The following is a 24,237-nucleotide window of genomic DNA, read 5'->3' on the forward strand; positions in this document are numbered from 1 at the left end:
TTTTTGAAAAAATCCCTAAGCCCCGGGGTCACAATTTCAGCAAAAATCTGACTTTTGGCAATTCACGCAAAAATGATGCCAAAGGCTTGCAAATGCTCCCCTGAAAGGTTTGGCGGTCGAAACAGAAGGCTTTTTATCACAGGACAAGAAATCAGCCCTCAACAACTTAACCGGCAGAAAAAGATTTTTTTTGAAAAAATCCCTAAGCCCCGGGGTCACAATTTTAGCAAAAATCTGACTTTCTCCAATTCACTCAAAAATGATGCCAAACGCTTGCAAATGCTCCCCTGAAAGGTTTGGCGGTCGAAACAGAAGGCTTTTTATCACAGGACAAGAAATCAGCCCTCAACAACTTAACCGCCGGAAAAAGTTTTTTTTAAAAAAAATCCCTAAGCCCCGGGGTCACAATTTCAGCAAAAATCTGACTTTCTCCAATTCACTCAAAAATGATGCCAAACGCTTGCAAATGCTCCCCTGAAAGGTTTGGCAGTCGAAACAGAAGGCTTTTTATCACAGGACAAGAAATCAGCCCTCAACAACTTAACCTGCAGAAAAAGATTTTTTGAAAGAATCCCTAAGCCCCGGGGTCACAATTTCAGTAAAAATCTGACTTTCTCCAATTCACTAAAAAATGATGCCAAAGGCTTGCAAATGCTCCCCTGAAAGGTTTGGCGGTCGAAACAGAAGGCTTTTTATCACAGGACAAGAAATCAGCCCTCAACAACTTAACCGCCGGAAAAAGGTTTTTTTGAAAAAATCCCTAAGCCCCGGGGTCACAATTTCAGCAAAAATCTGACTTTTGGCAATTCACGCAAAAATGATGCCAAAGGCTTGCAAATGCTCCCCTGAAAGGTTTGGCGGTCGAAACAGAAGGCTTTTTATCACAGGACAAGAAATCAGCCCTCAACAACTTAACCGGCAGAAAAAGATTTTTTTTGAAAAAATCCCTAAGCCCCGGGGTCACAATTTTAGCAAAAATCTGACTTTCTCCAATTCACTCAAAAATGATGCCAAACGCTTGCAAATGCTCCCCTGAAAGGTTTGGCGGTCGAAACAGAAGGCTTTTTATCACAGGACAAGAAATCAGCCCTCAACAACTTAACCGCCGGAAAAAGTTTTTTTTAAAAAAAATCCCTAAGCCCCGGGGTCACAATTTCAGCAAAAATCTGACTTTCTCCAATTCACTCAAAAATGATGCCAAACGCTTGCAAATGCTCCCCTGAAAGGTTTGGCAGTCGAAACAGAAGGCTTTTTATCACAGGACAAGAAATCAGCCCTCAACAACTTAACCTGCAGAAAAAGATTTTTTGAAAGAATCCCTAAGCCCCGGGGTCACAATTTCAGTAAAAATCTGACTTTCTCCAATTCACTAAAAAATGATGCCAAAGGCTTGCAAATGCTCCCCTGAAAGGTTTGGCGGTCGAAACAGAAGGCTTTTTATCACAGGACAAGAAATCAGCCCTCAACAACTTAACCGCCGGAAAAAGGTTTTTTTGAAAAAATCCCTAAGCCCCGGGGTCACAATTTCAGCAAAAATCATACTTTTGGCAATTCACGCAAAAATGATGCCAAAGGCTTGCAAATGCTCCCCTGAAAGGTTTGGCGGTCGAAACAGAAGGCTTTTTATCACAGGACAAGAAATCAGCCGTCAACAACTTAACCGCCGCAAAAAGGTTTTTTTGAAAAAATCCCTAAGCCCCGGGGTCACAATTTCAGCAAAAATCTGACTTTCTCCAATTCACTCAAAAATGATGCCAAACGCTTGCAAATGCTCCGCTGAAAGCTTTGGCGGTCGAAACAGAAGGCTTTTTATCACAGGACAAGAAATCAGCCCTCAACAACTTAACCTGCAGACAAAGATTTTTTGAAAAAATCCCTAAGCCCCGGGGTCACAATTTCAGCAAAAATCTGACTTTCTCCAATTCACTCAAAAATGATGCCAAACGCTTGCAAATGCTCCCCTGAAAGGTTTGGCAGTCGAAACAGAAGGCTTTTTATCACAGGACAAGAAATCAGCCCTCAACAACTTAACCTGCAGAAAAAGATTTTTTGAAAGAATCCCTAAGCCCCGGGGTCACAATTTCAGCAAAAATCTGACTTTCTCCAATTCACTCAAAAATGATGCCAAAGGCTTGCACATGCTCCCCTGAAAGGTTTGGCGGTCGAAACAGAAGGCTTTTTATCAGAGGACAAGAAATCAGCCCTCAACAACTTAACCTGCAGAAAAAGATTTTTTGAAAAAATCCCTAAGCCCCGGGGTCACAATTTCAGCAAAAATCTGACTTTCTCCAATTCACTCAAAAATGATGCCAAACGCTTGCAAATGCTCCCCTGAAAGGTTTGGCGGTCAAAACAGAAGTCTTTTTATCACAGGACAAGAAATCAGCCCTCAACAACTTAACGGCCGGAAAAAGATTTTTTGAAAAAATCCCTAAGCCCCGGGGTCACAATTTCAGCAAAAATCTGACTTTTGGCAATTCACTCAAAAATGATGCCAAACGCTTGCAAATGCTCCCCTGAAAGGTTTGGCAGTCGAAACAGAAGGCTTTTTATCACAGGACAAGAAATCAGCCCTCAACAACTTAACCGCCGGAAAAAGTTTTTTTTTGAAAAAATCCCTAAGCCCCGGGGTCACAATTTCAGCAAAAATCTGACTTTCTCCAATTCACTCAAAAATGATGCCAAACGCTTGCAAATGCTCCCCTGAAAGGTTTGGCGGTCGAAACAGAAGGCTTTTTATCACAGGACAAGAAATCAGCCCTCAACAACTTAACCAGCAGAAAAAGATTTTTTGAAAGAATCCCTAAGCCCCGGGGTCACAATTTCAGTAAAAATCTGACTTTCTCCAATTCACTCAAAAATGATGCCAAAGGCTTGCAAATGCTCCCCTGAAAGGTTTGGCGGTCGAAACAGAAGGCTTTTTATCACAGGACAAGAAATCAGCCCTCAACAACTTAACCGCCGGAAAAAGGTTTTTTTGAAAAAATCCCTAAGCCCCGGGGTCACAATTTCAGCAAAAATCTGACTTTCTCCAATTCACTCAAAAATGATGCCAAAGGCTTGCAAATGCTCCCCTGAAAGCTTTGGCGGTCGAAACAGAAGGCTTTTTATGACAGGACAAGAAATCAGCCCTCAACAACTTAATCTGCAGAAAAAAATTTTTTTGAAAAAATCCCTAAGCCCCGGGGTCACAATTTCAGCAAAAATCTGACTTTCTCCAATTCACTCAAAAATGATGCCAAAGGCTTGCAAATGCTCCCCTGAAAGGTTTGGCGGTCGTAACAGAAGGCTTTTTATCACAGGACAAGAAATCAGCCCTCAACAACTTAACCTGCAGAAAAAGGTTTTTTTGAAAAAATCCCTAAGCGCCGGGGTCACAATTTCAGCAAAAATCTGACTTTCTCCAATTCACTCAAAAATGATGCCAAAGGCTTGCAAATGCTCCCCTGAAAGCTTTGGCGGTCGAAACAGAAGGCTTTTTATCACAGGACAAGAAATCAGCCCTCAACAACTTAACCGCCGGAAAAAGGTTTTTTTGAAAAAATCCCTAAGCCCCGGGGTCACAATTTCAGCAAAAATCTGACTTTCTCCAATTCACTCAAAAATGATGCCAAAGGCTTGCAAATGCTCCCCTGAAAGGTTTGGCGGTCGAAACAGAAGGCTTTTTATCACAGGACAAGAAATCAGCCCTCAACAACTTAACCTGCAGAAAAAGTTTTTTTGAAAAAATCCCTAAGCCCCGGGGTCACAATTTCAGCAAAAATCTGACTTTCTCCAATTCACTCAAAAATGATGCCAAAGGCTTGCAAATGCTCCCCTGAAAGCTTTGGCGGTCGAAACAGAAGGCTTTTTATGACAGGACAAGAAATCAGCCCTCAACAACTTAATCTGCAGAAAAATTTTTTTTTGAAAAAATCCCTAAGCCCCGGGGTCACAATTTCAGCAAAAATCTGACTTTCTCCAATTCACTCAAAAATGATGCCAAAGGCTTGCAAATGCTCCCCTGAAAGGTTTGGCGGTCGTAACAGAAGGCTTTTTATCACAGGACAAGAAATCAGCCCTCAACAACTTAACCTGCAGAAAAAGGTTTTTTTGAAAAAATCCCTAAGCGCCGGGGTCACAATTTCAGCAAAAATCTGACTTTCTCCAATTCACTCAAAAATGATGCCAAAGGCTTGCAAATGCTCCCCTGAAAGCTTTGGCGGTCGAAACAGAAGGCTTTTTATCACAGGACAAGAAATCAGCCCTCAACAACTTAACCGCCGGAAAAAGGTTTTTTTGAAAAAATCCCTAAGCCCCGGGGTCACAATTTCAGCAAAAATCTGACTTTTGGCAATTCACGCAAAAATGATGCCAAAGGCTTGCAAATGCTCCCCTGAAAGGTTTGGCGGTCGAAACAGAAGGCTTTTTATCACAGGACAAGAAATCAGCCCTCAACAACTTAACCGGCAGAAAAAGATTTTTTTTGAAAAAATCCCTAAGCCCCGGGGTCACAATTTTAGCAAAAATCTGACTTTCTCCAATTCACTCAAAAATGATGCCAAACGCTTGCAAATGCTCCCCTGAAAGGTTTGGCGGTCGAAACAGAAGGCTTTTTATCACAGGACAAGAAATCAGCCCTCAACAACTTAACCGCCGGAAAAAGTTTTTTTTTAAAAAAAATCCCTAAGCCCCGGGGTCACAATTTCAGCAAAAATCTGACTTTCTCCAATTCACTCAAAAATGATGCCAAACGCTTGCAAATGCTCCCCTGAAAGGTTTGGCGGTCGAAACAGAAGGCTTTTTATCACAGGACAAGAAATCAGCCCTCAACAACTTAACCTGCAGAAAAAGATTTTTTGAAAGAATCCCTAAGCCCCGGGGTCACAATTTCAGTAAAAATCTGACTTTCTCCAATTCACTAAAAAATGATGCCAAAGGCTTGCAAATGCTCCCCTGAAAGGTTTGGCGGTCGAAACAGAAGGCTTTTTATCACAGGACAAGAAATCAGCCCTCAACAACTTAACCGCCGGAAAAAGGTTTTTTTGAAAAAATCCCTAAGCCCCGGGGTCACAATTTCAGCAAAAATCATACTTTTGGCAATTCACGCAAAAATGATGCCAAAGGCTTGCAAATGCTCCCCTGAAAGGTTTGGCGGTCGAAACAGAAGGCTTTTTATCACAGGACAAGAAATCAGCCGTCAACAACTTAACCGCCGCAAAAAGGTTTTTTTGAAAAAATCCCTAAGCCCCGGGGTCACAATTTCAGCAAAAATCTGACTTTCTCCAATTCACTCAAAAATGATGCCAAACGCTTGCAAATGCTCCCCTGAAAGCTTTGGCGGTCGAAACAGAAGGCTTTTTATCACAGGACAAGAAATCAGCCCTCAACAACTTAACCTGCAGAAAAAGATTTTTTGAAAAAATCCCTAAGCCCCGGGGTCACAATTTCAGCAAAAATCTGACTTTCTCCAATTCACTCAAAAATGATGCCAAACGCTTGCAAATGCTCCCCTGAAAGGTTTGGCAGTCGAAACAGAAGGCTTTTTATCACAGGACAAGAAATCAGCCCTCAACAACTTAACCGCCGGAAAAAGTTTTTTTTTGAAAAAATCCCTAAGCCCCGGGGTCACAATTTCAGCAAAAATCTGACTTTCGCCAATTCACTCAAAAATGATGCCAAACGCTTGCAAATGCTCCCCTGAAAGGTTTGGCGGTCGAAACAGAAGGCTTTTTATCACAGGACAAGAAATCAGCCCTCAACAACTTAACCAGCAGAAAAAGATTTTTTGAAAGAATCCCTAAGCCCCGGGGTCACAATTTCAGTAAAAATCTGACTTTCTCCAATTCACTCAAAAATGATGCCAAAGGCTTGCAAATGCTCCCCTGAAAGGTTTGGCGGTCGAAACAGAAGGCTTTTTATCACAGGACAAGAAATCAGCCCTCAACAACTTAACCGCCGGAAAAAGGTTTTTTTGAAAAAATCCCTAAGCCCCGGGGTCACAATTTCAGCAAAAATCTGACTTTCTCCAATTCACTCAAAAATGATGCCAAAGGCTTGCAAATTCTCCCCTGAAAGCTTTGGCGGTCGAAACAGAAGGCTTTTTATCACAGGACAAGAAATCAGCCCTCAACAACTTAACCTGCAGAAAAAGGTTTTTTTGAAAAAATCCCTAAGCGCCGGGGTCACAATTTCAGCAAAAATCTGACTTTCTCCAATTCACTCAAAAATGATGCCAAAGGCTTGCAAATGCTCCCCTGAAAGGTTTGGCGGTCGAAACAGAAGGCTTTTTATCACAGGACAAGAAATCAGCCCTCAACAACTTAACCTGCAGAAAAAGTTTTTTTGAAAAAATCCCTAAGCCCCTGGGTCACAATTTCAGCAAAAATCTGACTTTTGGCAATTCACGCAAAAATGATGCCAAACGCTTGCAAATGCTCCCCTGAAAGGTTTGGCAGTCGAAACAGAAGGCTTTTTATCACAGGACAAGAAATCAGCCCTCAACAACTTAACCGCCGGAAAAAGTTTTTTTTTGAAAAAATCCCTAAGCCCCGGGGTCACAATTTCAGCAAAAATCTGACTTTCGCCAATTCACTCAAAAATGATGCCAAACGCTTGCAAATGCTCCCCTGAAAGGTTTGGCGGTCGAAACAGAAGGCTTTTTATCACAGGACAAGAAATCAGCCCTCAACAACTTAACCAGCAGAAAAAGATTTTTTGAAAGAATCCCTAAGCCCCGGGGTCACAATTTCAGTAAAAATCTGACTTTCTCCAATTCACTCAAAAATGATGCCAAAGGCTTGCAAATGCTCCCCTGAAAGGTTTGGCGGTCGAAACAGAAGGCTTTTTATCACAGGACAAGAAATCAGCCCTCAACAACTTAACGGCCGGAAAAAGATTTTTTGAAAAAATCCCTAAGCCCCGGGGTCACAATTTCAGCAAAAATCTGACTTTTGGCAATTCACTCAAAAATGATGCCAAACGCTTGCAAATGCTCCCCTGAAAGGTTTGGCAGTCGAAACAGAAGGCTTTTTATCACAGGACAAGAAATCAGCCCTCAACAACTTAACCACCGGAAAAAGTTTTTTTTTGAAAAAATCCCTAAGCCCCGGGGTCACAATTTCAGCAAAAATCTGACTTTCTCCAATTCACTCAAAAATGATGCCAAACGCTTGCAAATGCTCCCCTGAAAGGTTTGGCGGTCGAAACAGAAGGCTTTTTATCACAGGACAAGAAATCAGCCCTCAACAACTTAACCAGCAGAAAAAGATTTTTTGAAAGAATCCCTAAGCCCCGGGGTCACAATTTCAGTAAAAATCTGACTTTCTCCAATTCACTCAAAAATGATGCCAAAGGCTTGCAAATGCTCCCCTGAAAGGTTTGGCGGTCGAAACAGAAGACTTTTTATCACAGGACAAGAAATCAGCCCTCAACAACTTAACCGCCGGAAAAAGGTTTTTTTGAAAAAATCCCTAAGCCCCGGGGTCACAATTTCAGCAAAAATCTGACTTTCTCCAATTCACTCAAAAATGATGCCAAAGGCTTGCAAATGCTCCCCTGAAAGCTTTGGCGGTCGAAACAGAAGGCTTTTTATGACAGGACAAGAAATCAGCCCTCAACAACTTAATCTGCAGAAAAAATTTTTTTTGAAAAAATCCCTAAGCCCCGGGGTCACAATTTCAGCAAAAATCTGACTTTCTCCAATTCACTCAAAAATGATGCCAAAGGCTTGCAAATGCTCCCCTGAAAGGTTTGGCGGTCGAAACAGAAGGCTTTTTATCACAGGACAAGAAATCAGCCCTCAACAACTTAACCTGCAGAAAAAGGTTTTTTTGAAAAAATTCCTAAGCGCCGGGGTCACAATTTCAGCAAAAATCTGACTTTCTCCAATTCACTCAAAAATGATGCCAAAGGCTTGCAAATGCTCCCCTGAAAGCTTTGGCGGTCGAAACAGAAGGCTTTTTATCACAGGACAAGAAATCAGCCCTCAACAACTTAACCGCCGGAAAAAGGTTTTTTTGAAAAAATCCCTAAGCCCCGGGGTCACAATTTCAGCAAAAATCTGACTTTCTCCAATTCACTCAAAAATGATGCCAAAGGCTTGCAAATGCTCCCCTGAAAGGTTTGGCGGTCGAAACAGAAGGCTTTTTATCACAGGACAAGAAATCAGCCCTCAACAACTTAACCTGCAGAAAAAGTTTTTTTGAAAAAATCCCTAAGCCCCGGGGTCACAATTTCAGCAAAAATCTGACTTTTGGCAATTCACGCAAAAATGATGCCAAAGGCTTGCAAATGCTCCCCTGAAAGTTTTGGCGGTCGAAACAGAAGGCTTTTTATCACAGGACAAGAAATCAGCCCTCAACAACTTAACCGCCGGAAAAAGGTTTTTTTGAAAAAATCCCTAAGCCCCGGGGTCACAATTTCAGCAAAAATCTGACTTTCTCCAATTCACTCCAAAATGATGCCAAAGGCTTGCAAATGCTCCCCTGAAAGGTTTGGCGGTCGAAACAGAAGGCTTTTTATCACAGGACAAGAAATCAGCCCTCAACAACTTAACCTGCAGAAAAAGATTTTTTGAAAAAATCCCTAAGCCCCGGGGTCACAATTTCAGCAAAAATCTGACTTTTGGCAATTCACTCAAAAATGATGCCAAACGCTTGCAAATGCTCCCCTGAAAGGTTTGGCGGTCAAAACAGAAGGCTTTTTATCACAGGACAAGAAATCAGCCCTCAACAAGTTAACCGCCGGAAAAAGGTTTTTTTGAAAAAATCCCTAAGCCCCGGGGTCACAATTTCAGCAAAAATCTGACTTTTGGCAATTCACGCAAAAATGATGCCAAAGGCTTGCAAATGCTCCCCTGAAAGGTTTGGCGGTCGAAACAGAAGGCTTTTTATCACAGGACAAGAAATCAGCCCTCAACAACTTAACCGGCAGAAAAAGATTTTTTTTGAAAAAATCCCTAAGCCCCGGGGTCACAATTTTAGCAAAAATCTGACTTTCTCCAATTCACTCAAAAATGATGCCAAACGCTTGCAAATGCTCCCCTGAAAGGTTTGGCGGTCGAAACAGAAGGCTTTTTATCACAGGACAAGAAATCAGCCCTCAACAACTTAACCGCCGGAAAAAGTTTTTTTTTAAAAAAATCCCTAAGCCCCGGGGTCACAATTTCAGCAAAAATCTGACTTTCTCCAATTCACTCAAAAATGATGCCAAACGCTTGCAAATGCTCCCCTGAAAGGTTTGGCAGTCGAAACAGAAGGCTTTTTATCACAGGACAAGAAATCAGCCCTCAACAACTTAACCTGCAGAAAAAGATTTTTTGAAAGAATCCCTAAGCCCCGGGGTCACAATTTCAGTAAAAATCTGACTTTCTCCAATTCACTAAAAAATGATGCCAAAGGCTTGCAAATGCTCCCCTGAAAGGTTTGGCGGTCGAAACAGAAGGCTTTTTATCACAGGACAAGAAATCAGCCCTCAACAACTTAACCGCCGGAAAAAGGTTTTTTTGAAAAAATCCCTAAGCCCCGGGGTCACAATTTCAGCAAAAATCTGACTTTTGGCAATTCACGCAAAAATGATGCCAAAGGCTTGAAAATGCTCCCCTGAAAGGTTTGGCGGTCGAAACAGAAGGCTTTTTATCACAGGACAAGAAATCTGCCCTCAACAACTTAACCGGCAGAAAAAGATTTTTTTTGAAAAAATCCCTAAGCCCCGGGGTCACAATTTTAGCAAAAATCTGACTTTCTCCAATTCACTCAAAAATGATGCCAAACGCTTGCAAATGCTCCCCTGAAAGGTTTGGCGGTCGAAACAGAAGGCTTTTTATCACAGGACAAGAAATCAGCCCTCAACAACTTAACCGCCGGAAAAAGTTTTTTTTTAAAAAAATCCCTAAGCCCCGGGGTCACAATTTCAGCAAAAATCTGACTTTCTCCAATTCACTCAAAAATGATGCCAAACGCTTGCAAATGCTCCCCTGAAAGGTTTGGCAGTCGAAACAGAAGGCTTTTTATCACAGGACAAGAAATCAGCCCTCAACAACTTAACCTGCAGAAAAAGATTTTTTGAAAGAATCCCTAAGCCCCGGGGTCACAATTTCAGTAAAAATCTGACTTTCTCCAATTCACTAAAAAATGATGCCAAAGGCTTGCAAATGCTCCCCTGAAAGGTTTGGCGGTCGAAACAGAAGGCTTTTTATCACAGGACAAGAAATCAGCCCTCAACAACTTAACCGCCGGAAAAAGGTTTTTTTGAAAAAATCCCTAAGCCCCGGGGTCACAATTTCAGCAAAAATCATACTTTTGGCAATTCACGCAAAAATGATGCCAAAGGCTTGCAAATGCTCCCCTGAAAGGTTTGGCGGTCGAAACAGAAGGCTTTTTATCACAGGACAAGAAATCAGCCGTCAACAACTTAACCGCCGCAAAAAGGTTTTTTTGAAAAAATCCCTAAGCCCCGGGGTCACAATTTCAGCAAAAATCTGACTTTCTCCAATTCACTCAAAAATGATGCCAAACGCTTGCAAATGCTCCGCTGAAAGCTTTGGCGGTCGAAACAGAAGGCTTTTTATCACAGGACAAGAAATCAGCCCTCAACAACTTAACCTGCAGACAAAGATTTTTTGAAAAAATCCCTAAGCCCCGGGGTCACAATTTCAGCAAAAATCTGACTTTCTCCAATTCACTCAAAAATGATGCCAAACGCTTGCAAATGCTCCCCTGAAAGGTTTGGCAGTCGAAACAGAAGGCTTTTTATCACAGGACAAGAAATCAGCCCTCAACAACTTAACCTGCAGAAAAAGATTTTTTGAAAGAATCCCTAAGCCCCGGGGTCACAATTTCAGCAAAAATCTGACTTTCTCCAATTCACTCAAAAATGATGCCAAAGGCTTGCACATGCTCCCCTGAAAGGTTTGGCGGTCGAAACAGAAGGCTTTTTATCAGAGGACAAGAAATCAGCCCTCAACAACTTAACCTGCAGAAAAAGATTTTTTGAAAAAATCCCTAAGCCCCGGGGTCACAATTTCAGCAAAAATCTGACTTTCTCCAATTCACTCAAAAATGATGCCAAACGCTTGCAAATGCTCCCCTGAAAGGTTTGGCGGTCAAAACAGAAGTCTTTTTATCACAGGACAAGAAATCAGCCCTCAACAACTTAACGGCCGGAAAAAGATTTTTTGAAAAAATCCCTAAGCCCCGGGGTCACAATTTCAGCAAAAATCTGACTTTTGGCAATTCACTCAAAAATGATGCCAAACGCTTGCAAATGCTCCCCTGAAAGGTTTGGCAGTCGAAACAGAAGGCTTTTTATCACAGGACAAGAAATCAGCCCTCAACAACTTAACCGCCGGAAAAAGTTTTTTTTTGAAAAAATCCCTAAGCCCCGGGGTCACAATTTCAGCAAAAATCTGACTTTCTCCAATTCACTCAAAAATGATGCCAAACGCTTGCAAATGCTCCCCTGAAAGGTTTGGCGGTCGAAACAGAAGGCTTTTTATCACAGGACAAGAAATCAGCCCTCAACAACTTAACCAGCAGAAAAAGATTTTTTGAAAGAATCCCTAAGCCCCGGGGTCACAATTTCAGTAAAAATCTGACTTTCTCCAATTCACTCAAAAATGATGCCAAAGGCTTGCAAATGCTCCCCTGAAAGGTTTGGCGGTCGAAACAGAAGGCTTTTTATCACAGGACAAGAAATCAGCCCTCAACAACTTAACCGCCGGAAAAAGGTTTTTTTGAAAAAATCCCTAAGCCCCGGGGTCACAATTTCAGCAAAAATCTGACTTTCTCCAATTCACTCAAAAATGATGCCAAAGGCTTGCAAATGCTCCCCTGAAAGCTTTGGCGGTCGAAACAGAAGGCTTTTTATGACAGGACAAGAAATCAGCCCTCAACAACTTAATCTGCAGAAAAAATTTTTTTTGAAAAAATCCCTAAGCCCCGGGGTCACAATTTCAGCAAAAATCTGACTTTCTCCAATTCACTCAAAAATGATGCCAAAGGCTTGCAAATGCTCCCCTGAAAGGTTTGGCGGTCGTAACAGAAGGCTTTTTATCACAGGACAAGAAATCAGCCCTCAACAACTTAACCTGCAGAAAAAGGTTTTTTTGAAAAAATCCCTAAGCGCCGGGGTCACAATTTCAGCAAAAATCTGACTTTCTCCAATTCACTCAAAAATGATGCCAAAGGCTTGCAAATGCTCCCCTGAAAGCTTTGGCGGTCGAAACAGAAGGCTTTTTATCACAGGACAAGAAATCAGCCCTCAACAACTTAACCGCCGGAAAAAGGTTTTTTTGAAAAAATCCCTAAGCCCCGGGGTCACAATTTCAGCAAAAATCTGACTTTCTCCAATTCACTCAAAAATGATGCCAAAGGCTTGCAAATGCTCCCCTGAAAGGTTTGGCGGTCGAAACAGAAGGCTTTTTATCACAGGACAAGAAATCAGCCCTCAACAACTTAACCTGCAGAAAAAGTTTTTTTGAAAAAATCCCTAAGCCCCGGGGTCACAATTTCAGCAAAAATCTGACTTTCTCCAATTCACTCAAAAATGATGCCAAAGGCTTGCAAATGGTCCCCTGAAAGCTTTGGCGGTCGAAACAGAAGGCTTTTTATGACAGGACAAGAAATCAGCCCTCAACAACTTAATCTGCAGAAAAAATTTTTTTTGAAAAAATCCCTAAGCCCCGGGGTCACAATTTCAGCAAAAATCTGACTTTCTCCAATTCACTCAAAAATGATGCCAAAGGCTTGCAAATGCTCCCCTGAAAGGTTTGGCGGTCGTAACAGAAGGCTTTTTATCACAGGACAAGAAATCAGCCCTCAACAACTTAACCTGCAGAAAAAGGTTTTTTTGAAAAAATCCCTAAGCGCCGGGGTCACAATTTCAGCAAAAATCTGACTTTCTCCAATTCACTCAAAAATGATGCCAAAGGCTTGCAAATGCTCCCCTGAAAGCTTTGGCGGTCGAAACAGAAGGCTTTTTATCACAGGACAAGAAATCAGCCCTCAACAACTTAACCGCCGGAAAAAGGTTTTTTTGAAAAAATCCCTAAGCCCCGGGGTCACAATTTCAGCAAAAATCTGACTTTCTCCAATTCACTCAAAAATGATGCCAAAGGCTTGCAAATGCTCCCCTGAAAGGTTTGGCGGTCGAAACAGAAGGCTTTTTATCACAGGACAAGAAATCAGCCCTCAACAACTTAACCTGCAGAAAAAGTTTTTTTGAAAAAATCCCTAAGCCCCGGGGTCACAATTTCAGCAAAAATCTGACTTTTGGCAATTCACGCAAAAATGATGCCAAAGGCTTGCAAATGCTCCCCTGAAAGGTTTGGCGGTCGAAACAGAAGGCTTTTTATCACAGGACAAGAAATCAGCCGTCAACAACTTAACCGCCGGAAAAAGGTTTTTTTGAAAAAATCCCTAAGCCCCGGGGTCACAATTTCAGCAAAAATCTGACTTTTGGCAATTCACGCAAAAATGATGCCAAAGGCTTGCAAATGCTCCCCTGAAAGGTTTGGCGGTCGAAACAGAAGGCTTTTTATCACAGGACAAGAAATCAGCCCTCAACAACTTAACCGGCAGAAAAAGATTTTTTTTGAAAAAATCCCTAAGCCCCGGGGTCACAATTTTAGCAAAAATCTGACTTTCTCCAATTCACTAAAAATGATGCCAAACGCTTGCAAATGCTCCCCTGAAAGGTTTGGCGGTCGAAACAGAAGGCTTTTTATCACAGGACAAGAAATCAGCCCTCAACAACTTAACCGCCGGAAAAAGTTTTTTTTTAAAAAAATCCCTAAGCCCCGGGGTCACAATTTCAGCAAAAATCTGACTTTCTCCAATTCACTCAAAAATGATGCCAAACGCTTGCAAATGCTCCCCTGAAAGGTTTGGCGGTCGAAACAGAAGGCTTTTTATCACAGGACAAGAAATCAGCCCTCAACAACTTAACCTGCAGAAAAAGATTTTTTGAAAGAATCCCTAAGCCCCGGGGTCACAATTTCAGTAAAAATCTGACTTTCTCCAATTCACTAAAAAATGATGCCAAAGGCTTGCAAATGCTCCCCTGAAAGGTTTGGCGGTCGAAACAGAAGGCTTTTTATCACAGGACAAGAAATCAGCCCTCAACAACTTAACCGCCGGAAAAAGGTTTTTTTGAAAAAATCCCTAAGCCCCGGGGTCACAATTTCAGCAAAAATCATACTTTTGGCAATTCACGCAAAAATGATGCCAAAGGCTTGCAAATGCTCCCCTGAAAGGTTTGGCGGTCGAAACAGAAGGCTTTTTATCACAGGACAAGAAATCAGCCGTCAACAACTTAACCGCCGCAAAAAGGTTTTTTTGAAAAAATCCCTAAGCCCCGGGGTCACAATTTCAGCAAAAATCTGACTTTCTCCAATTCACTCAAAAATGATGCCAAACGCTTGCAAATGCTCCCCTGAAAGCTTTGGCGGTCGAAACAGAAGGCTTTTTATCACAGGACAAGAAATCAGCCCTCAACAACTTAACCTGCAGAAAAAGATTTTTTGAAAAAATCCCTAAGCCCCGGGGTCACAATTTCAGCAAAAATCTGACTTTCTCCAATTCACTCAAAAATGATGCCAAACGCTTGCAAATGCTCCCCTGAAAGGTTTGGCAGTCGAAACAGAAGGCTTTTTATCACAGGACAAGAAATCAGCCCTCAACAACTTAACCGCCGGAAAAAGTTTTTTTTTGAAAAAATCCCTAAGCCCCGGGGTCACAATTTCAGCAAAAATCTGACTTTCGCCAATTCACTCAAAAATGATGCCAAACGCTTGCAAATGCTCCCCTGAAAGGTTTGGCGGTCGAAACAGAAGGCTTTTTATCACAGGACAAGAAATCAGCCCTCAACAACTTAACCAGCAGAAAAAGATTTTTTGAAAGAATCCCTAAGCCCCGGGGTCACAATTTCAGTAAAAATCTGACTTTCTCCAATTCACTCAAAAATGATGCCAAAGGCTTGCAAATGCTCCCCTGAAAGGTTTGGCGGTCGAAACAGAAGGCTTTTTATCACAGGACAAGAAATCAGCCCTCAACAACTTAACCGCCGGAAAAAGGTTTTTTTGAAAAAATCCCTAAGCCCCGGGGTCACAATTTCAGCAAAAATCTGACTTTCTCCAATTCACTCAAAAATGATGCCAAAGGCTTGCAAATTCTCCCCTGAAAGCTTTGGCGGTCGAAACAGAAGGCTTTTTATCACAGGACAAGAAATCAGCCCTCAACAACTTAACCTGCAGAAAAAGGTTTTTTTGAAAAAATCCCTAAGCGCCGGGGTCACAATTTCAGCAAAAATCTGACTTTCTCCAATTCACTCAAAAATGATGCCAAAGGCTTGCAAATGCTCCCCTGAAAGCTTTGGCGGTCGAAACAGAAGGCTTTTTATCACAGGACAAGAAATCAGCCCTCAACAACTTAACCGCCGGAAAAAGGTTTTTTTGAAAAAATCCCTAAGCCCCGGGGTCACAATTTCAGCAAAAATCTGACTTTCTCCAATTCACTCAAAAATGATGCCAAAGGCTTGCAAATGCTCCCCTGAAAGGTTTGGCGGTCGAAACAGAAGGCTTTTTATCACAGGACAAGAAATCAGCCCTCAACAACTTAACCTGCAGAAAAAGTTTTTTTGAAAAAATCCCTAAGCCCCGGGGTCACAATTTCAGCAAAAATCTGACTTTTGGCAATTCACGCAAAAATGATGCCAAACGCTTGCAAATGCTCCCCTGAAAGGTTTGGCGGTCGAAACAGAAGGCTTTTTATCACAGGACAAGAAATCAGCCCTCAACAACTTAACCGCCGGAAAAAGTTTTTTTTTGAAAAAATCCCTAAGCCCCGGGGTCACAATTTCAGCAAAAATCTGACTTTCGCCAATTCACTCAAAAATGATGCCAAACGCTTGCAAATGCTCCCCTGAAAGGTTTGGCGGTCGAAACAGAAGGCTTTTTATCACAGGACAAGAAATCAGCCTCAACAACTTAACCAGCAGAAAAAGATTTTTTGAAAGAATCCCTAAGCCCCGGGTCACAATTTCAGTAAAAATCTGACTTTCTCCAATTCACTCAAAAATGATGCCAAAGGCTTGCAAATGCTCCCCTGAAAGGTTTGGCGGTCGAAACAGAAGGCTTTTTATCACAGGACAAGAAATCAGCCCTCAACAACTTAACCTGCAGAAAAAGATTTTTTGAAAAAATCCCTAAGCCCCGGGGTCACAATTTCAGCAAAAATCTGACTTTCTCCAATTCACTCAAAAATGATGCCAAAGGCTTGCAAATTCTCCCCTGAAAGCTTTGGCGGTCGAAACAGAAGGCTTTTTATCACAGGACAAGAAATCAGCCCTCAACAACTTAACCTGCAGAAAAAGGTTTTTTTGAAAAAATCCCTAAGCGCCGGGGTCACAATTTCAGCAAAAATCTGACTTTCTCCAATTCACTCAAAAATGATGCCAAAGGCTTGCAAATGCTCCCCTGAAAGCTTTGGCGGTCGAAACAGAAGGCTTTTTATCACAGGACAAGAAATCAGCCCTCAACAACTTAACCGCCGGAAAAAGGTTTTTTTGAAAAAATCCTAAGCCCCGGGGTCACAATTTCAGCAAAAATCTGACTTTCTCCAATTCACTCAAAAATGATGCCAAAGGCTTGCAAATGCTCCCCTGAAAGGTTTGGCGGTCGAAACAGAAGGCTTTTTATCACAGGACAAGAAATCAGCCCTCAACAACTTAACCTCAGAAAAAGTTTTTTTGAAAAAATCCCTAAGCCCCGGGGTCACAATTTCAGCAAAAATCTGACTTTTGGCAATTCACGCAAAAATGATGCCAAAGGCTTGCAAATGCTCCCCTGAAAGTTTTGGCGGTTGAAACAGAAGGCTTTTTATCACAGGACAAGAAATCAGCCCTCAACAACTTAACCGCCGGAAAAAGGTTTTTTTGAAAAAATCCCTAAGCCCCGGGGTCACAATTTCAGCAAAAATCTGACTTTTGGCAATTCACGCAAAAATGATGCCAAAGGCTTGCAAATGCTCCCCTGAAAGGTTTGGCGGTCGAAACAGAAGGCTTTTTATCACAGGACAAGAAATCAGCCCTCAACAACTTAACCGGCAGAAAAAGATTTTTTTTGAAAAAATCCCTAAGCCCCGGGGTCACAATTTTAGCAAAAATCTGACTTTCTCCAATTCACTCAAAAATGATGCCAAACGCTTGCAAATGCTCCCCTGAAAGGTTTGGCGGTCGAAACAGAAGGCTTTTTATCACAGGACAAGAAATCAGCCCTCAACAACTTAACCGCCGGAAAAAGTTTTTTTTTAAAAAAATCCCTAAGCCCCGGGGTCACAATTTCAGCAAAAATCTGACTTTCTCCAATTCACTCAAAAATGATGCCAAACGCTTGCAAATGCTCCCCTGAAAGGTTTGGCGGTCGAAACAGAAGGCTTTTTATCACAGGACAAGAAATCAGCCCTCAACCACTTAACCTGCAGAAAAAGATTTTTTGAAAGAATCCCTAAGCCCCGGGGTCACAATTTCAGTAAAAATCTGACTTTCTCCAATTCACTAAAAAATGATGCCAAAGGCTTGCAAATGCTCCCCTGAAAGGTTTGGCGGTCGAAACAGAAGGCTTTTTATCACAGGACAAGAAATCAGCCCTCAACAACTTAACCGCCGGAAAAAGGTTTTTTTGAAAAAATCCCTAAGCCCCGGGGTCACAATTTCAGCAAAAATCATACTTTTGGCAATTCACGCAAAAATGATGCCAAAGGCTTGCAAATGCTCCCCTGAAAGGTTTGGCGGTCGAAACAGAAGCCTTTTTATCACAGGACAAGAAATCAGCCGTCAACAACTTAACCGCCGCAAAAAGGTTTTTTTGAAAAAATCCCTAAGCCCCGGGGTCACAATTTCAGCAAAAATCTGACTTTCTCCAATTCACTCAAAAATGATGCCAAACGCTTGCAAATGCTCCCCTGAAAGGTTTGGCGGTCGAAACAGAAGGCTTTTTATCACAGGACAAGAAATCAGCCCTCAACAACTTAACCTGCAGAAAAAGATTTTTTGAAAAAATCCCTAAGCCCCGGGGTCACAATTTCAGCAAAAATCTGACTTTCTCCAATTCACTCAAAAATGATGCCAAACGCTTGCAAATGCTCCCCTGAAAGGTTTGGCAGTCGAAACAGAAGGCTTTTTATCACAGGACAAGAAATCAGCCCTCAACAACTTAACCGCCGGAAAAAGTTTTTTTTTGAAAAAATCCCTAAGCCCCGGGGTCACAATTTCAGCAAAAATCTGACTTTCTCCAATTCACTCAAAAATGATGCCAAAGGCTTGCAAATGCTCCCCTGAAAGCTTTGGCGGTCGAAACAGAAGGCTTTTTATGACAGGACAAGAAATCAGCCCTCAACAACTTAACCTGCAGAAAAAGGGTTTTTTGAAAAAATCCCTAAGCGCCGGGGTCACAATTTCAGCAAAAATCTGACTTTTGGCAATTCACTCAAAAATGATGCCAAAGGCTTGCAAATGCTCCCCTGAAAGCTTTGGCGGTCGAAACAGAAGGCTTTTTATCACAGGACAAGAAATCAGCCCTCAACAACTTAACCGCCGGAAAAAGGTTTTTTTGAAAAAATCCCTAAGCCCCGGGGTCACAATTTCAGCAAAAATCTGACTTTCTCCAATTCACTCAAAAATGATGCCAAAGGCTTGCAAATGCTCCCCTGAAAGGTTTGGCGGTCGAAACAGAAGGCTTTTTATCACAGGACAAGAAATCAGCCCTCAACAACTTAACCTGCAGAAAAAGTTTTTTTGAAAAAATCCCTAAGCCCCGGGGTCACAATTTCAGCAAAAATCTGACTTTTGGCAATTCACGCAAAAATGATGCCAAAGGCTTGCAAATGCTCCCCTGAAAGTTTTGGCGGTTGAAACAGAAGGCTTTTTATCACAGGACAAGAAATCAGCCCTCAACAACTTAACCGCCGGAAAAAGGTTTTTTTGAAAAAATCCCTAAGCCCCGGGGTCACAATTTCAGCAAAAATCTGACTTTTGGCAATTCACGCAAAAATGATGCCAAAGGCTTGCAAATGCTCCCCTGAAAGGTTTGGCGGTCGAAACAGAAGGCTTTTTATCACAGGACAAGAAATCAGCCCTCAACAACTTAACCGGCAGAAAAAGATTTTTTTTGAAAAAATCCCTAAGCCCCGGGGTCACAATTTTAGCAAAAATCTGACTTTCTCCAATTCACTCAAAAATGATGCCAAACGCTTGCAAATGCTCCCCTGAAAGGTTTGGCGGTCGAAACAGAAGGCTTTTTATCACAGGACAAGAAATCAGCCCTCAACAACTTAACCGCCGGAAAAAGTTTTTTTTTAAAAAAATCCCTAAGCCCCGGGGTCACAATTTCAGCAAAAATCTGACTTTCTCCAATTCACTCAAAAATGATGCCAAACGCTTGCAAATGCTCCCCTGAAAGGTTTGGCGGTCGAAACAGAAGGCTTTTTATCACAGGACAAGAAATCAGCCCTCAACAACTTAACCTGCAGAAAAAGATTTTTTGAAAGAATCCCTAAGCCCCGGGGTCACAATTTCAGTAAAAATCTGACTTTCTCCAATTCACTAAAAAATGATGCCAAAGGCTTGCAAATGCTCCCCTGAAAGGTTTGGCGGTCGAAACAGAAGGCTTTTTATCACAGGACAAGAAATCAGCCCTCAACAACTTAACCGCCGGAAAAAGGTTTTTTTGAAAAAATCCCTAAGCCCCGGGGTCACAATTTCAGCAAAAATCATACTTTTGGCAATTCACGCAAAAATGATGCCAAAGGCTTGCAAATGCTCCCCTGAAAGGTTTGGCGGTCGAAACAGAAGGCTTTTTATCACAGGACAAGAAATCAGCCGTCAACAACTTAACCGCCGCAAAAAGGTTTTTTTGAAAAAATCCCTAAGCCCCGGGGTCACAATTTCAGCAAAAATCTGACTTTCTCCAATTCACTCAAAAATGATGCCAAACGCTTGCAAATGCTCCCCTGAAAGCTTTGGCGGTCGAAACAGAAGGCTTTTTATCACAGGACAAGAAATCAGCCCTCAACAACTTAACCTGCAGAAAAAGATTTTTTGAAAAAATCCCTAAGCCCCGGGGTCACAATTTCAGCAAAAATCTGACTTTCTCCAATTCACTCAAAAATGATGCCAAACGCTTGCAAATGCTCCCCTGAAAGGTTTGGCGGTCGAGACAGAAGGCTTTTTATCACAGGACAAGAAATCAGCCCTCAACAACTTAACCGCCGGAGAAAGGTTTTTTTGAAAAAATCCCTAAGCCCCGGGGTCACAATTTCATCAAAAATCTGACTTTTGGCAATTCACGCAAAAATGATGCCAAAGGCTTGCAAATGCTCCCCTGAAAGTTTTGGCGGTTGAAACAGAAGGCTTTTTATCACAGGACAAGAAATCAGCCCTCAACAACTTAACCGCCGGAAAAAGGTTTTTTTGAAAAAATCCCTAAGCCCCGGGGTCACAATTTCAGCAAAAATCTGACTTTCTCCAATTCACTCAAAAATGATGCCAAAGGCTGGCAAATGCTCCCCTGAAAGCTTTGGCGGTCGAAACAGAAGGCTTTTTATCACAGGACAAGAAATCAGCCCTCAACAACTTAACCGCCGGAAAAAGGTTTTTTTGAAAAAATCCCTAAGCCCCAGGGTCACAATTTTAGAAAAAAACTGACTTTTGGCAATTCACGCAAAAATGATGCCAAACACTTGCAAATGCTTCCCTGAAAGGTTTGGCGGTCGAAACAGAAGGCTTTTTATCACAGGACAAGAAATCAGCCCTCAACAACTTAATCGCCGGAAAACGGTTTTTTTGAAAAAATCCCTAAGCCCCGGGGTCACAATTTCAGCCAAAATCTGACTTTCTCCAATTCACTCAAAAATGATGCCAAAGGCTTGCAAATGCTCCCCTGAAAGGTTTGGCGGTCGAAACAGAAGGCTTTTTATCACAGGACAAGAAATCAGCCCTCAACAACTTAACCTGCAGAAAAAGTTTTTTTGAAAAAATCCCTAAGCCCCGGGGTCACAATTTCAGCAAAAATCTGACTTTTGGCAATTCACGCAAAAATGATGCCAAAGGCTTGCAAATGCTCCCCTGAAAGTTTTGGCGGTTGAAACAGAAGGCTTTTTATCACACGACAAGAAATCAGCCCTCAACAACTTAACCGCCGGAAAAAGGTTTTTTTGAAAAAATCCCTAAGCCCCGGGGTCACAATTTCAGCAAAAATCTGACTTTTGGCAATTCACGCAAAAATGATGCCAAAGGCTTGCAAATGCTCCCCTGAAAGGTTTGGCGGTCGAAACAGAAGGCTTTTTATCACAGGACAAGAAATCAGCCCTCAACAACTTAACCGGCAGAAAAAGATTTTTTTTGAAAAAATCCCTAAGCCCCGGGGTCACAATTTTAGCAAAAATCTGACTTTCTCCAATTCACTCAAAAATGATGCCAAACGCTTGCAAATGCTCCCCTGAAAGGTTTGGCGGTTGAAACAGAAGGCTTTTTATCACAGGACAAGAAATCAGCCCTCAACAACTTAACCGCCGGAAAAAGGTTTTTTTGAAAAAATCCCTAAGCCCCGGGGTCACAATTTCAGCAAAAATCATACTTTTGGCAATTCACGCAAAAATGATGCCAAAGGCTTGCAAATGCTTCCCTGAAAGGTTTGGCGGTCGAAACAGAAGGCTTTTTATCACAGGACAAGAAATCAGCCCTCAACAACTTAATCGCCGGAAAACGGTTTTTTTGAAAAAATCCCTAAGCCCCGGGGTCACAATTTCAGCCAAAATCTGACTTTCTCCAATTCACTCAAAAATGATGCCAAAGGCTTGCAAATGCTCCCCTGAAAGGTTTGGCGGTCGAAACAGAAGGCTTTTTATCACAGGACAAGAAATCAGCCCTCAACAACTTAACCTGCAGAAAAAGTTTTTTTGAAAAAATCCCTAAGCCCCGGGGTCACAATTTCAGCAAAAATCTGACTTTTGGCAATTCACGCAAAAATGATGCCAAAGGCTTGCAAATGCTCCCCTGAAAGTTTTGGCGGTTGAAACAGAAGGCTTTTTATCACACGACAAGAAATCAGCCCTCAACAACTTAACCGCCGGAAAAAGGTTTTTTTGAAAAAATCCCTAAGCCCCGGGGTCACAATTTCAGCAAAAATCTGACTTTTGGCAATTCACGCAAAAATGATGCCAAAGGCTTGCAAATGCTCCCCTGAAAGGTTTGGCGGTCGAAACAGAAGGCTTTTTATCACAGGACAAGAAATCAGCCCTCAACAACTTAACCGGCAGAAAAAGATTTTTTTTGAAAAAATCCCTAAGCCCCGGGGTCACAATTTTAGCAAAAATCTGACTTTCTCCAATTCACTCAAAAATGATGCCAAACGCTTGCAAATGCTCCCCTGAAAGGTTTGGCGGTTGAAACAGAAGGCTTTTTATCACAGGACAAGAAATCAGCCCTCAACAACTTAACCGCCGGAAAAAGGTTTTTTTGAAAAAATCCCTAAGCCCCGGGGTCACAATTTCAGCAAAAATCATACTTTTGGCAATTCACGCAAAAATGATGCCAAAGGCTTGCAAATGCTCCCCTGAAAGGTTTGGCGGTCGAAACAGAAGGCTTTTTATCACAGGACAAGAAATCAGCCGTCAACAACTTAACCGCCGCAAAAAGGTTTTTTTGAAAAAATCCCTAAGCCCCGGGGTCACAATTTCAGCAAAAATCTGACTTTCTCCAATTCACTCAAAAATGATGCCAAACGCTTGCAAATGCTCCCCTGAAAGCTTTGGCGGTCGAAACAGAAGGCTTTTTATCACAGGACAAGAAATCAGCCCTCAACAACTTAACCTGCAGAAAAAGATTTTTTGAAAAAATCCCTAAGCCCCGGGGTCACAATTTCAGCAAAAATCTGACTTTCTCCAATTCACTCAAAAATGATGCCAAACGCTTGCAAATGCTCCCCTGAAAGGTTTGGCAGTCGAAACAGAAGGCTTTTTATCACAGGACAAGAAATCAGCCCTCAACAACTTAACCGCCGGAAAAAGTTTTTTTTTGAAAAAATCCCTAAGCCCCGGGGTCACAATTTCAGCAAAAATCTGACTTTCTCCAATTCACTCAAAAATGATGCCAAACGCTTGCAAATGCTCCCCTGAAAGGTTTGGCGGTCGAAACAGAAGGCTTTTTATCACAGGACAAGAAATCAGCCCTCAACAACTTAACCAGCAGAAAAAGATTTTTTGAAAGAATCCCTAAGCCCCGGGGTCACAATTTCAGTAAAAATCTGACTTTCTCCAATTCACTCAAAAATGATGCCAAAGGCTTGCAAATGCTCCCCTGAAAGGTTTGGCGGTCGAAACAGAAGGCTTTTTATCACAGGACAAGAAATCAGCCCTCAACAACTTAACCGCCGGAAAAAGGTTTTTTTGAAAAAATCCCTAAGCCCCGGGGTCACAATTTCAGCAAAAATCTGACTTTCTCGAATTCACTCAAAAACGATGCCAAAGGATTGCAAATTCTCCCCTGAAAGCTTTGGCGGTCGAAACAGAAGGCTTTTTATCACAGGACAAGAAATCAGCCCTCAACAACTTAACCTGCAGAAAAAGGTTTTTTTGAAAAAATCCCTAAGCGCCGGGGTCACAATTTCAGCAAAAATCTGACTTTCTCCAATTCACTCAAAAATGATGCCAAAGGCTTGCAAATGCTCCCCTGAAAGCTTTGGCGGTCGAAACAGAAGGCTTTTTATCACAGGACAAGAAATCAGCCCTCAACAACTTAACCGCCGGAAAAAGGTTTTTTTGAAAAAATCCCTAAGCCCCGGGGTCACAATTTCAGCAAAAATCTGACTTTCTCCAATTCACTCAAAAATGATGCCAAAGGCTTGCAAATGCTCCCCTGAAAGGTTTGGCGGTCGAAACAGAAGGCTTTTTATCACAGGACAAGAAATCAGCCCTCAACAACTTAACCTGCAGAAAAAGTTTTTTTGAAAAAATCCCTAAGCCCCGGGGTCACAATTTCAGCAAAAATCTGACTTTTGGCAATTCACGCAAAAATGATGCCAAAGGCTTGCAAATGCTCCCCTGAAAGTTTTGGCGGTTGAAACAGAAGGCTTTTTATCACAGGACAAGAAATCAGCCCTCAACAACTTAACCTGCAGAAAAAGTTTTTTTGAAAAAATCCCTAAGCCCCGGGGTCACAATTTCAGCAAAAATCTGACTTTTGGCAATTCACGCAAAAATGATG

The sequence above is a fragment of the Podarcis tiliguerta genome (assembly GCF_965153285.1).
Source record: "Podarcis tiliguerta genome assembly, chromosome: 11".
In the NCBI taxonomy this organism is placed as follows: domain Eukaryota; kingdom Metazoa; phylum Chordata; class Lepidosauria; order Squamata; family Lacertidae; genus Podarcis; species Podarcis tiliguerta.